Raw genomic sequence first — 14172 nt, forward strand, 5'->3', positions numbered from 1 at the left:
CTTCCGGTTTGCTGGACATCCGCCGCTGTGCAGACTATCTCTGGGGCTCCCCTCGTCCTGCACAGGTGATTCACCTGCGGAGCTGTCGGTGAGTCTCGATTGGGTCCTGATTTAAATATACTCGTGTTCTGTTAGTGACAGTGCTTTGCTTGTATAGCTGCCGGTAGCTACGCTACATGCCCTCCTCCCCCCCTTCTGGAGCCGACGCACATTGCCTGATCGGTAAGGTGATTTTATTCTGATAGTTTATATACTTTGTGTTAATTATCCTTTTATTCATTTTTTGCTATCCTGTATTACAGGGGACTTTTGGTTGGGTTCAAGCGGAACGCCGCCAGAGCTGCGGCTACAGCTAACCCTGCGTAAATTAAGGACGCTGCTGTTTTGTGTACCGGTGTTTTGTCTATGGCCTTGGTTCAACTAACTGCGTTGGCCTACGGGATTGGTGTACTCTGACCGGCGCTGTGTCGCCTACAGAGTCTGACGCTGCTGTTATCAGCACTGCGCCCCTGTCTTGTGCTGTTGTTAGCAGCACCCTTGTTTTAATGAACCACCTCTTTTTAGCCTGAGCCATTCACTTCTTGTATTCTGACCAACGGATGTGAAGGCCCACTTTAGCTTTTAGTGTGTCTAGATTGGGTTACTGATCACCCCCCGTGGCTGATCAGCCAACCCGAACTATTGTTGTTGTTTTCCTTTTTGCTTATTTTTGTTTTGTTTCCTTTCTTAAGAACCAGAGCCTTTTTATAATTGTGTTCTTTGTCCGAGTAGGAGCTGCTAAGCCAAGGTGGTGGGGTTGGTGCTTCCAGGTGGTGGTGTCTCCCTTTGTGTGCTGTGTCGTTTGGTGTGCCCCGGGTTGAGACCCTCACGTGTGGTTGTGTGTGTGAGTGTTGTGTACACGGGTGATCGGGGTGCCTCCTCTTTCGGGATCCTCACCTGCGCTGGTCCACCTCGCCACTGGTAAGCCGCAGTCCTCCTCTTTTTAAATGTATAACGGCTCTCTTAGATTTCGTGTATAAACTGTAAACAGTGCATTGTGTAGCAGAATAAAGATAATTTTGTATTGGAACCACGTCTCCTGCTCATTTGTATAATGAACCTGAGTGTCTTTGGTACCCTGATACAGATCAGGGGAAAGTGAATCTCTAGGTGCAACTCCTAGGGTGGCGTTGTTGTGCGCTGATAAAACAGTTAGTCCACGTATCGCCACATATTATTACAGGTATTTTTTTAAAGTTGTGCTGCTTAAATTCTCACAGTATATGCAGTAGTGGCGTTATTGTGGGCATGGGTTTGTGTCCAGATACCACCTCTCTATAAAGTAAATAAGAAAATATGTTGAAAGGTAATAAAACACATTTCATTGAACCATAAGTTGCTCTATTTGGATAAACCATCAATACACATAGACAGGATTGTAAGTGTTAAGAAAATCAGGATTTCAACTATCATAACTGCAATTACTAAAAAATATTTCAGTCAACTTATTTGTATAACTTTCTCCCCTTAAATACATCAAGGCTTTTCTCCTCCCGACTCCAGTTGAAGGGTCAGTTCACGCAAATTACATGGTAACATTTTCTTTAAATTTGCATCTCTCTGTACCGGTACACATCTCTGAGGTTGTGCAAATGCTTATCCATGCGAGGCAAAAACTGATAGTCACCACCACGTGAACGTGAGCGTTACTATTAACGCTCACGAGAGCGTTTCGGCCTGTCGGCCCGCCTGTGCACACTGGCCTCCTTTCTGTCCCAAGATGAACATTTCATATGATCGCTTTTGACAGATGATTTTCTCTCAGAGGCCCGCATAACCAACAAAAAAAAGGCATTTTCTCCCGAAAGTAATTTTGGCTGTTCGGAGTTCTGCACGAGCTCCTCGCAGACTTGTCCCTTCGCACTGGGGCAGACTTTGTGAACGCTTTGTAAAGCAGTCTGAGCGGTAGCTTCCCGTTTTCAGGGGCAGACCGGAGCGGACAACTCCGAGTAGATGTGCGTTTGTGTCTTAAAGGGAGGGGCTTGCGCGGGTATTCAGCTTGGTTTCTATCATTGAGTGTAGCGGAGGACCGACTGCAGACTGGCTCCCTCTCCTCTCCTCACACTCGACTCAAGAGCTCTACTTTGTCCCGTTCAGATCCACAGGTAAGCGCAAAAAAAAGACGAAGCTTGAACTGCCTGCGAACTCAGCGTTTACAGTTTCACAGACGCGATTAGGAGTAACGTGTGTGACGCGCTGACGCTAGAAAAGCATTAGTTGACGACGGGAGATTATCACATTATGGGTCATATCGTGGCTGTGAGCCGCTCCCTCTTTGTGCAACAACAGTTCACTTAAAGGCAAAGCAAACTCGTGATTGTGAGCTAAAATAAACTTTTCTATGGGCCGAGCAGTGACTCTGTCATGTAAATGTTTAGTTAACGGCGGGACAACACAAAGAAAAGCGTATGTGCACGCCTGTAATGCGCGCTCAGTCGTTCGGGGCGAGGGAGGGAGGGAGGGAGGGGGGGGGGGGGGGGCAAAAGTAAAGCAAGCAAAGTTTGTCATCGGCATTAAATCGACGTTGACGTCACGTATTCCTGGTTGTTAATAACAGTCTTCCAAATCCTAAAAGAAAGCTGCCTTCTTGACCCACACCCGCAGAATGTGGACAAACCGGTTGAAATGTGACATGTGGATGGAAGGTGTACAACGTTGGCAGAAGGAAAGGATGTGACGGCCCATATGGTTACCAGCACACCGCGTGCATCCTCTCGAAGTTCAAGTCTTGACCACACGATCACGCCGAGATACAGAATGCGATTGTCGTATTGAGCGTTAAACACATCCAGCAGCTCCTGCAGACAAAAGCCTCGCAAAAAAAAAAGCCACTCACAGATGAATCCACTTCTCGTCGTTTCAAGGTGTCGCATTCTTTACAATCCCACCACCCCTGAGGCGAAAAAGGCTCGACTCAACTCTCATTGTACTTGAGTTGGCCAGCAAGTCTTTTGATCTCGGCTTTATTACATAGTATCTGTGAAATGGAAGCATGGAAAATGGGAGAGGGGCGGAGGGGAGGGTAGAGCTGTAGGTTCCTTTGCTTGCGGGCCAGAGACAGCATAGTAATTGTCCATGAAACTGTATCTGATAAGTTGTGTTTGGAAAACACATGGAAGTATGCCCTCCATCTCCTTATAAGGCGCAGGCCCAACCTGGTGACAGGTGATTGGAATAGCCTCTGGAATGCAACGCATAACAGTCTGCTAGTACAGTGCTTCCCAACATCTTTCTCCACCCACAGCCCTGTCGGATGAACCGAAGTACGCCTTCAGGGACGCCACCTGTCACGTGCATTTGGATTGATTTCAAACTGGATAATATTTAACACTCAGTGTTATAAAAAAAACAACTTCTTCACACGATTTAACTTCTATTTTTATTCATATTTGAGCTGCATTGGTCACATGTGCAGTCATACTACAAAGAAGCTTGATACTTCAGCTATTTATCTATGACTTTGTACCAACAGTTTAACCATTACTTATAGTTAACTATTCCAGCAGTTTATCCATTACATTAAGCTGACCATTTCAACCATTTATCCATTACTTTTAGTCAACTATTGTATCTGTTTATCCACTACTTTCAGCTCACTAAAAATCCTGTTTTCTATTTATTCAAATCAGTTGAGTCTTTTCACATACTACACAACTAGATATGCATTTCCTGGGATACAAGTACCCCAGATGGAAATCACTACACTAGGTTTTGCATGCATATATGCTCTCAAACTGCTATTCCTGGGCTGAAACACACACAGCGAACTGCAGGCTTTTACGCCAAAGTGCACGTGGGGCTTTGTAGTGTACTTAAAAGGGGCTTTTGTAATTGGCACAATATGATATGAGAGCAGAAGAATCTGGAGGTAATTGCACATAGTGATAACAGGGGTTTGGCAGTGTGGGGCGAGAGCCAGGGTTAGGGCTGGGCGGGCAGGATGTAGGGAACACTGCCATGCATTTCCGGAGTCTGGCTCTGGACTGCACAGTGCGGTGAAGGCTTCTAGTTACTGTACGCTGGCTCCCTCTCCTTCTCCCTCCTTTCTCTTATACACTTGATTAAAGTTAAATGTCGGATCAGGTAATTAGTGTGCCTCCATTCTCAACATAAGCAACGTGAGCTAAAGCACGGGGCACTCATGAATCTATCCCCGTGCAGTGATGTGTCAACATGCATGCAGTATATGCGGGTAGGTTCTAGTTTGATCCTAGATACTCATAATCCACCACAGTATCAAGTTCCAAAGCAGGAATCCAGGGTTTCCTTGCAAGGCAATCGTTCCTTACCGCCACCGAGCTACGGCAGCCAACCAAGTGGCAAGCTGAATTTGAATAGAATGGAAAACTGGCTGAGGCGATTTTCTAACACAAATGATCAGATCGTACTGTTCTTTTTTTTAAAATAGATTTCTACCTATACTGTGTTCAGTGTGTAGGTTCTTCCACATGTGGTCGGGTTTCCAGGCATGGCACGCTGACACGTCGGGCCAAACGTACATTGTTTCTGCACAGCAGGTGCCAGAGCTATTTTCTGGGTTTCTTCTCAAAACAACACTTGAAACTATGTCAAGCAGGATTCGTGTGTTCCAGTCTTTGGCTTAAGTTCATGTAGATTTGTTTTTTTCCAAGAATATGGTTTGAGAAAGAGATGCCATGCTTCCTGTTTTATCAATGGCGTCCATGTCATCAGCATCGACCAGTTAAGGGTCCACCTCAACTCAAGTGATTGTGATTGACAAGCAGCTAGCTGCTCATGGGACCTTGGCCCCTGGACCGGAGCCCCACAGCATACTCGTTCTCCCCCCCCCCCGCCCCCTTCGCCTTTGAATTCGATAGCATGTAATTTGAATGTGCCGCATCCACAACCGCACACTAAGTTGTATAATATGGTGAGCTTGGACGGTCTCGAGCTGGAAAATAATTGTTAACTCTTTCAGCGCGTAGCGACGCTCAACAAGTGGGCAGCAACAACCGGTAACCCTTCTGAAGTGCTTGTGTAGTCAGATTCGGGCAGGAAACCCCAGAATATGTTTATTAAGGTCCTGGAAAATAAGGTGTCAGAGTTTTGCAGATGTCAATGATATCAATTTAAAATTCCTGTTATTTGCCTTTTCGAAAAAAGAAAAACTACGTTCCTCATTATGCTGCCAGGCTGACATGGAACAGTTCTGTAGGGAAATGTCCACGGTGCTCTTGGATGTTCTGGCGTTTGTTCACAATTGGGTGATGGATAATTCTTACTCTCCCAGTCCCCTCCACTCGTACACCCACACCCTGGCCTGTCGTAGATTCACCACCAAATTAAATCTTATTTCATCAAAACCACACTTACAAAGCTTTCTTCAAGCCACAGATTCAAATTCACACACGTGCATGAAGAATTTCATAACGACCCGTCCTCCCTGGATCTCTATCGCTAATTCCCCTTTTTCCCCAAACTATTTTCCCAAACTTTGATTCTCCTGACTGAAGCAGTCATGTGGGCATGAAAGACCTGCGTTTGAATTCCTCTGGGCTTTAGTCACACTCCGATGAGGAGGGTTTGTTTGATCAGCCTCTCACTCCGGTCGTTTTCTGACTTTAAAGTGCTGTCACTCACAAGGCCAGATTGCCTAATAGGCAGCATGGCATGTCGGCGTTGGTAATTGGCATATTGGCCCACCATCTGCCTGTTGGCAGATGCCAGTCTCCGCCAGAAGTTTCATAGCCATAAAAAGAGACTATTTTATTTTTTCCTCGAGCTAAGTCTTTTGTGTTTTTTTTACTGGGTGATGATTGAATTCATGAGGCAGCCGTGCTTTATATCTTAAAAGGTAAAGCCTCCTCTCTTGCTCACGTGGTCTGCATTTCATATGGTTTTTGTGGATGATTGATTGTGTGAGAGTGAGGTCAGTGCTCCTAAGCAGCGCTTCTGATGTCATCCTGCAAAGATGCATGTTCTCCTCTCCGTTCCCTGAAGCGGGTTATTCCGAGAAGTGTAGAACGTTGTTAAGGGGGACATTTAGCCTTTGGGCTTCTTCTCATCTGATAAAACAAGCACAGGAAATGTCTCTGTTAGCTGATTGGCGTTGTGTTTTCCTTCAGCGTCCTCCCACTGGGACCTCAGACGTGCACAGTGTGTCCCCGTGGCAGAGAAACCACCGTACTCGTCTCTCTCCTAACAGCTACATTAACTTCGCCTCCCGCCTCTCCTTTAACACCAATCTATTCTACCTCATCCCTTGTCTCCCGAAAAGAAATGATGACTATAACGTTCATTTTCACTTCACCCTACTTCCTCACCCTGCCAACTTTCCATTCTTTCCTCCCTGTCCTCTCTTCACCTCCCCCTCCTCCCTCCTCCTCTCAGCCTCTCGTCTTCCCTCCCATAGCGTCCCAAAACTAAACAAACATGGCAAATCAAGAGCCTGTCAAATCACCTTTTGAAAGTCCCATATTTTAGGGTAATGGGGAATTAGGGGAACGTGGCCGATATAAAGTGATGTAAATCCCAGTGGCGTGTGAAAAATACCATTGAGTGTAAACACATGACCGGTGAGGTCATGTGTTTACACAGTTAGCGAGGTTAACCGCTCTGTGAATGGCACGGGGCAGGCTGACTGACTCTCAGGGACAGACGGGGCAGTGTGCAGGTCAGTTATAGGCCTGCTGGATTCATGCGTGTGGCTATGGAGGCGCTGCGTGTTCTGAAGTGTGTATGGCGAATGTGAGGGACAGCTTTGAGAGTCCACATTGGACGGCTGCCATCACGGGAGTGAAAACTGGAAAGAGCGAGATCGGGCTTGTATGTGGTGATGATGGAAATGAGGACTTACCTCATCCACATAAAACAATCAGTGTCCTTACATGGGTATTCACACGAGTCAGACTTCTACTGTGTTTCTCTGGAAGAGCTTCAAAGTTCAGAATCTCTTTTATTCCAACCAAGTTTGGAAAATTTGAACATTTATTTGAAGTCTTGGTGTGAAATCTTTGGCGAGTACAATATCGTCAGATGGTCTCAAAACGCATTTATATATTTTGGGCTGTGACCAATGATTATTCACACCATTGAGTCTGCCAATTACTTTATTGATTAATAACTTCAATGTTTGTTTTCCAATCAATGTCATAAGTTCCAATCGATAACCTGCATTAACCTTTATTTTATTTCGGCCACTTGGGGCAACAGAAACATGCAAACACACTTCATGTTCGTTGGTAAGGCAAACATGCTCGCGAAAAGAGCAACATTATCATTGGTGTGGAATTCTATTTCTGGTCATGTGACAAATGTATGTCCAATGTTCTATCTCCCTCTAGCTCTGTGTTTGGTCTCCACCAACTCCCGAGGTAAACAGCCGGCTCTAAAGCAGCTAAATACTCCGCTATGTGCATTAGCTAGTCACTAGCTCAGTCGGTCTGCTGTTTGGTGCACGGTGGGTCAAGAATGTCTTTCATTGCATCTGAACAATGAAAGCGATGAGAGTGAACTAAAACAGTTAAGTTGCAGCCCAGATAGTGCTGAAAAAGCTCCAGAAGTACAATGATCTGTGGGTCCGTCGCTTTCACAAAAGACAGTTATTTGATCCATTGTTAATGGAACATTTTGATGACAGCAGCTTTAAGCCATTCATTGACAATCAAAAGTGTGGGTGGCTAATTTCCTTTAAGTCGGGTGCTCGTTAAATGGACGTTGTCTCGTTTCTCAAACCTTTTTTCGATCTGACTCCACACACGCGTGTCTTATACCGAGGCACGCTGCTTGAAATGGTCCGCATCCATCTTTCCCACCTGAATAAGCCAGTCAGGCAGCAGCACAGTCTGAGGTCTGTGTCGGGGGCTGCAGTCGGGAGCAGCGGTAATTGTTTAAGAGTGCATTTATAGAGTGTACTCTTTGTGCCTCCTAATCAGAAGCATACCCGGGCATTTACATACGAGCCTCCGAGGATTGCTCAGGAATGCATTACACGCAAGGCAGGAGGACAGGAGAGTAAGAAGGCCGGCTCTAGTGGGCCACGCCGCTGTTGCCGTTTCTTTCCACTTCACATGTCACTGCCTTGTTGGGAGGAGGGGGGGTTGAAAGTGATTAAGGCTGAAGATCAAAAGTGCAGAACGGCTGACGCAAAGCCTGTCCTCCCTTAACACCAGTAGTAAATGTAGGGCATGTGTGTATAGTTGTGTATTTGAGACAACAATACCAGCTAGAAATCTCTGCCCGTCTACCCGTTATAGATTTGATTGTTTTTTGTGGATTCATTTCAGTAAGCATTGGGTAAATTGTAAATTTTTCCCTCTGTACTCTAGCTCGTGTCTGGCAAATGGACAAGGAGAACACAAATATGGCCTCAGAAAACTATTTTAATCAGACAGTCCTCCCTAGGGACAGAGGCTGGCATAGGAGAGCTTTTTACCTCATCAGAGCTCTGCCAGTGGTGATTGGGAGAAACACTCAGTCAGGGTTTTATTGAATAACCCCAGCTCTGTACTGGAGGGGTTTTACTGTAATAGAGCAGCTCCACGGCCGCCGAGATGACAGCCAAATGGTACTTATTAAACTAAGGGCTGATTCATGCTATATGCCCTGCTGCAGTTGAACCTTGTTGGAGGCTGAAGGTTTGGCTTTAATGCCGAAGTCGAGTCACATTTGTTATGACTGAGATACATATGCGTACGATTATCCTCTGATCAGACAGCAGTTTGCACAAATTCCCTCCGTTAAGGAAAATGCATGAATACAATTATTTGATATGGACAAAAATGTATTCTTTATTCAATTGCAGTTGTAACATCCACTTAAACTAAGTGTGTGTTCACATGAAAGCTTTCTTGGAAATGCATGTTAGCACCTCGACAGGGATAATAGCTGTGGGTCCCGTCGCCTCTGCTTATTTACCCAGTACACAGCTCTCTGCACAAATTGAGCATGACGTCTAATGGAGTGTGAGCGTGGATTAATTACCCCCGTATTTAGGCTAATGGCTCCTTCTCTTCTGATTAATGATGACACATGTCACGGACAGAATGGCACAGCTAAAACATATGAACAGTTATATATTGTAACGAGATATCTGCCACCCGTTTAGGATTACGGTGAACGAAAACACTCGTTTCTAACCTGAGAGATGTCACGAGAACCGATACTTTGGTACCAAGTTGATGCCAAAATTCCGGGGGGGAAAACCTGACGGCACTCTTTATTTTGCTACAGTACCGCAGACACAGTAAGTGTAAGTACCGGAGCTCAGGGCTCGAGACTAAAGGCGTCCGGCTTCTAAGCTGTTAGAAGCCGGCTGCACAGTCCTGCTCGTCTAAACAGCTGAGCTAACGGCATTGAGTTACAATATGATGCATTCAAGTTCTGTTCAGTATGAGATACATTATATGGTGTTGACTACTAAATCTCTGGTATCATAACATCCCTGTTAAATATTAATAGAGTCATAAGGCATTTACTAGAAATATGCCATTGCATAAAGGGAACGTAAGCATCCTTGTATAAGCAATGAACATGACACATTAGACGCATTAGGAATCATTTGGTGATGTGTTATGATTTGTAAGTCTGGGAGGTGGATGTGCCGTAGATGGCCGGCCTCATTCGAGCTGCCTTAATGAGAAACAAAACACCCAGACGCCCCCCTAGAACAATGGGTTCTTGTTATCAAAGAGTCTGCGTCCCATGTATGAATCTGGCTTGCGTCCCGGGCAGATTTTTTTCACGAGACTCGGTGTGCCTGAGTCGAGCCCCGCAGTGCCACTCAATTCTGTGACAGCCACCTGGGAGACCACCTTGGAAAATGGGCTCCTATTAGTTCAGGTTAGACTTAATGACCAGTAATGGTACACCGGCCAAGCCAAACTGTGCGAAAGGGCTCCGGGCAGGCCGAAATGAAATACCAGTCACTCAAGCTCCGAACATAAACACGAGGTGGGTGGTGGGTGAGGGTGGATAGGTATGTCTGTAGGTGCATGGAGGGGTTCAGCAGACATGCAGCTGTGTGTTTGAGAGCAGAGGTGATCCCCCCCCCCCCCCCCCCCCCCCATGGACAGGGACGACGCAGTCGTTTTGGATTTATTCCCATTTAGCTCTGCTTTGTGAACCAAATCTCATTTGCAGTTTTGCCATCAGCTAAAAAAAAAAAGCTTGAAGCGACTTCCACGGAGCAACCAGAGAAGCCTCCTAAGAGCACCGCTCAATTATCTACAATTTCATGGTTGTCTGAGATATGTGTTATTCTAATACATTTAGGAATTAGGAGGCTTAAGTACCCCACATAAATTAACCGCTACAGCTGAATTTTATCCTCAATTTAGTGGTAAATGCCACATCATGCTAATGTCATTCAGTGATCGCGTCTTCCTTGGTCTAAAGAGTATGTGGTCTGGAATTAGCACAGGTATTAAGAGTAAGAAACTCCACCATTTAAAATGGTATGATATGAGTCAATAAGCCACTGAATAAAATTACTTTGAGCTCCCAGGGAGAATGAGCTGCAAAGCTCCCAGGCCGGCAAAAGGCAGACGGAGAAACGTAGTGTAATCTTCAATGAGAGAGACAAAGACAGAGTAAGAGAGAGAGAGAGCTTTGTTATGTCTCATGAAGCTCTAGGGTTTCCTGGAATTTCTGGCAATGGATCCCAAAGTCACATAACCACAGAAAGAGAAGAAATAGAGACAGACGGACAGACGCTCTACTGACAATAGCTGCTCTGCCACTGCGTACTGCAAATGTGAAGATTTCTCGTTATTTGCACCGGTGGTCACTTTGGCCTCCAGACTGACAGAAACAATGGACACAGTACAAACACACCTGCAGAGAGTGCAGAGTATAAAGTGTCATGAATTACCTCCTGTATACCTACAGATTAAAGACCCCGGCTCGGGCCTTTCACCTTGAGGAGGGGAGGAGGGGGGGGCAGTAGACGTGTACCCATCCAAGCTGGCTGGCTGCCACACTAATAATAAAAGCCAGCACAGCCCATGCACAAAAAAAATGAGATCTGGTAAAGCTCGTGAGCTTTAGCCCTGTAGAGCCCTGAAAGGATCTCAGGTATGAGGAGAGTGGAATGTATTTTTTGGAAGGAGAGGTGAGCTCTCTGTCACTTAGAGAATGTGCATCCGCTAAGTCAAAAGCGATGCTAATGCTTTAATACTTCGATACTTGATACTGCAGACCGCTGAAAGATTGAAAAAAAATTGCCACATTTCTCACAGGGGTATGATATCTATTGGGATTTCATTGTCATCTCAGTGGATGTGCTCCACATTTCTAGTTCCTGGCATCATACCTGTCAGCCGGTGTCGGTGGACTGGGATTAGAACCGGTTTACTCGACTGAATTTTGTGCTGACTTCTGCAGTCCTTTGTCAAGAGCGATGCTTTACCTTTTTCTATTACAGTACTTCTTCCCACTGCTACAGTGTTTTTCTCCCCTGTGCCGGCTGCACAGTCGATATGTGCCAGCTTACATTTAGAGAGAAGTATTACTGGAAAATTCATGAAATATTGAATTGTCTTAGATAGACCTAAAAGTGCGATTGAACTTTGAATGCAATGCAAAACCAACTCCTGCTGACTGCAGAGGGTGGTAGATGAACGCAGAAAGTAGTGCAGAAAAATAAAGGTTTGTTTGCCTTACAAAAGGTTTAAAGAGACTCGTGAAACTTTTTTTGGAGAGAAACACTGAATGTCAATGTAACTGTTTCAGTACCTTTAAGGTAGTTCAACCGTGAGAGATGTTAAGTGTGCAGTGTAACCCTGTTGGATGTGACTTACTGTTAGAAACACCACATCTCTTCCCTTGGTCAGTGGCATGGCAACTGAAGCACATTTATCAACCGCTGAGTATACTGATCAGAGACATCTTGTAGTTTCCACACCTGGCTAAGGAGTCCAAGTTCATCCACCATTAAATGGCTTTGCCCCCCACTCTCTCTCGGGACTGAAAGGCTCTCTATTGTCATCCCTTTTTCTGCCTTTTATCTGTTTTACAAGTTTCTTGTCTGTGTGTTCCCGAAAGAAACCCTCAGATTTCCACCAGTAGGACTGAACTGAAAGCACTGTCAGGGGATTACTCCACCTCTCCACGTCCACTGTGAGTAATAGACTAACTCCGGTCAGGTCATCTTGCTCAACCACAACCCTACCCGCTCCTTAATCTCCTCCTATCTTTCTCCAGGAATGCAGCCCCTTATTTTGAAAAATACCTTGTCATGTAATACCCTTGAAAAGCCTCGCTGCACACTTCAAAAAAATTGGCATTCCGCTGCCGTGATTTACTAACTTGTGTGTTAAAACAGGGCAAACGAGATGGAGATCTATGACATTTTGGAGAGATTTAAATAAATACGTCTTCCGCAAAAGTGGTTTTCTTTGTGTTTTCCTGGGACGCATGCGCAAAAAAAAAAAAAGGCAAACTTGTGCCAGGGGTTTGCACTCAGTTGTCATGTTTTCAGCAGGCACTCAGTATGTGGGGGCATTGCATCATGCTTCACAGCCTCACTCTAACCTCATGTATGTTTCCATGTAAGGTATGAGGGGAAGACGTACTTTCTTACTGTGGTTACAGCCAGCCACATAAATCACTCCGCCGTTTATATTCCCTTTTTTTATCCTCTCCCTCTTTCACCAAAGTGAAGTGAAGGCCACGGAGAGCCACACGCCCACCTCGACAGAAACGTGGCTCTTATAGGAAGCATGTCACGAATGATCCATTTTCTTTCCATGTTTTGCCTTCTAGAAACACATCAGGAACCTCTCAAGCTTTATGAGAAATACATTTTTATGTTCCGCTTAATGTTTCCAGCATGTCATGTTATTGCCCGTGTATATACCAGAGGCTGGGCTGCCGTGGATCATGCTAATCACATGTACTTTTATATTTTAGTCATTGAGCTTTGGTGCCTATCTCGAGTGACTTACACTTATTAAAAAAGGACAAGTTCAGGCTCTTGCCTGGGGGCCTTATAGCCAGACACGCTGGCTTTTTGCAGTGATTGAAACTGTGATCTTTCAGTTTCTGGTTACAAGAGCTGAACTTTTGCTCAGAGACCTCTAAGAAAGCACAGCTTTTAGGCGTAGCAGAGGTCATTTCTGCTCTGTTCCGTCCTGTTTTTATCCTTTGCCGTTCGAATCTGCTTTATTGCCATCAGCTGGATAAACTGTTCTCGAGCTGCAGCGTCGGCAGTAGCAGCGCTGGGGCTAAAGCCCTCCATATATCAGCTCTCTGGTTCCACTACAGTCTCCCTGGTCAGCTCACTAGGAGCAGATTAATGTCCTGTTGAGGAGTCAGAGACTCCTTCCCCGGCCGCATATGCTCTGACAGACGGCAGGTGTCAAGACGGGCTGTCCTAAAGGAACAAGAGGAGGCTGCTTTTCCTTTAGGAATGGACAAGAGAGAAGGATGAGGAATGGGTTCATAACAAGTCACATGTTCTTGTGTGCGTCTAACTATGAATCTCTGTCTGTATGCATATACGCGGCTCCTTTATTTGGTTCGAGAGCCGTTCATCTGATTTATTTCACACTTGGTGGGTGTATTGCTTTGGACCCAAGGGAGTGCTTGTCGAATTTGGTGCAATTTGGACCTGTTAAGATGGTTTTTTTCAGTTCATTGAGTTTGCCATCACCTCCTTTGTCATTGGATTCATACAGCGTCTGTCTGTCATTATTTATTTACAGTCCTATTTAATAGACTCAAGTCACAGTGCGCCCTAAGGCACTGAGAGACTTGATGATGTTGTCTTCGTGTATTCATCATAACTCTGGTTTGTTATGACAGGAAAATTATTTTGAAAACTTGCATGTATTTATTCATTAGTCTTGGTTTGTTTGATCATCGTATAGCGTGGTTTTTATGCTGTATTGTCCCTTTATAGTATGATATCGCATTTGGTCCTGAGTGACAAAAAGATGAAGGTTTTGACTGTAATGTCCTTGTGGAATTACACAACAGACTGCTAATATCGCGTGTCAAGTGCAGGGGTGCATATTTATTGAGGTTCTTTGACTTTCTGGATATTTGCACCAGAATAGCTGAAGTATTTTTTCAAGGAGATGCTTACATAAGAGTGCTCCAGCGCTGAAAGCTAAAACCGCCTGAAACCTGAGCATGCGGGAGAAGAAAGAGCCGGATAAGCTTGTTTATCAC

General features: G+C 45.2%; 1 protein-coding gene across 5 annotated transcripts in view; it reads left to right on the forward strand.

The window, feature by feature from the left end:
- The first annotated feature begins 2030 nt into the window (after window positions 1-2030).
- cald1a (caldesmon 1a) overlaps window positions 2031-14172 on the forward strand; it is a 49097-nt gene continuing 36955 nt past the window's right edge. For all 5 annotated transcript variants that reach the window (XR_013773006.1, XM_079294405.1, XM_079294407.1 and 2 more), the window contains exon 1: window positions 2031-2144. The gene's annotated coding sequence lies outside the window, so the exon portion shown is untranslated. The remainder of the gene's footprint in view (window positions 2145-14172) is intronic.

Source organism: Melanostigma gelatinosum (assembly GCF_949748355.1).
Source record: "Melanostigma gelatinosum genome assembly, chromosome: 22".
Classification (NCBI taxonomy): domain Eukaryota; kingdom Metazoa; phylum Chordata; class Actinopteri; order Perciformes; family Zoarcidae; genus Melanostigma; species Melanostigma gelatinosum.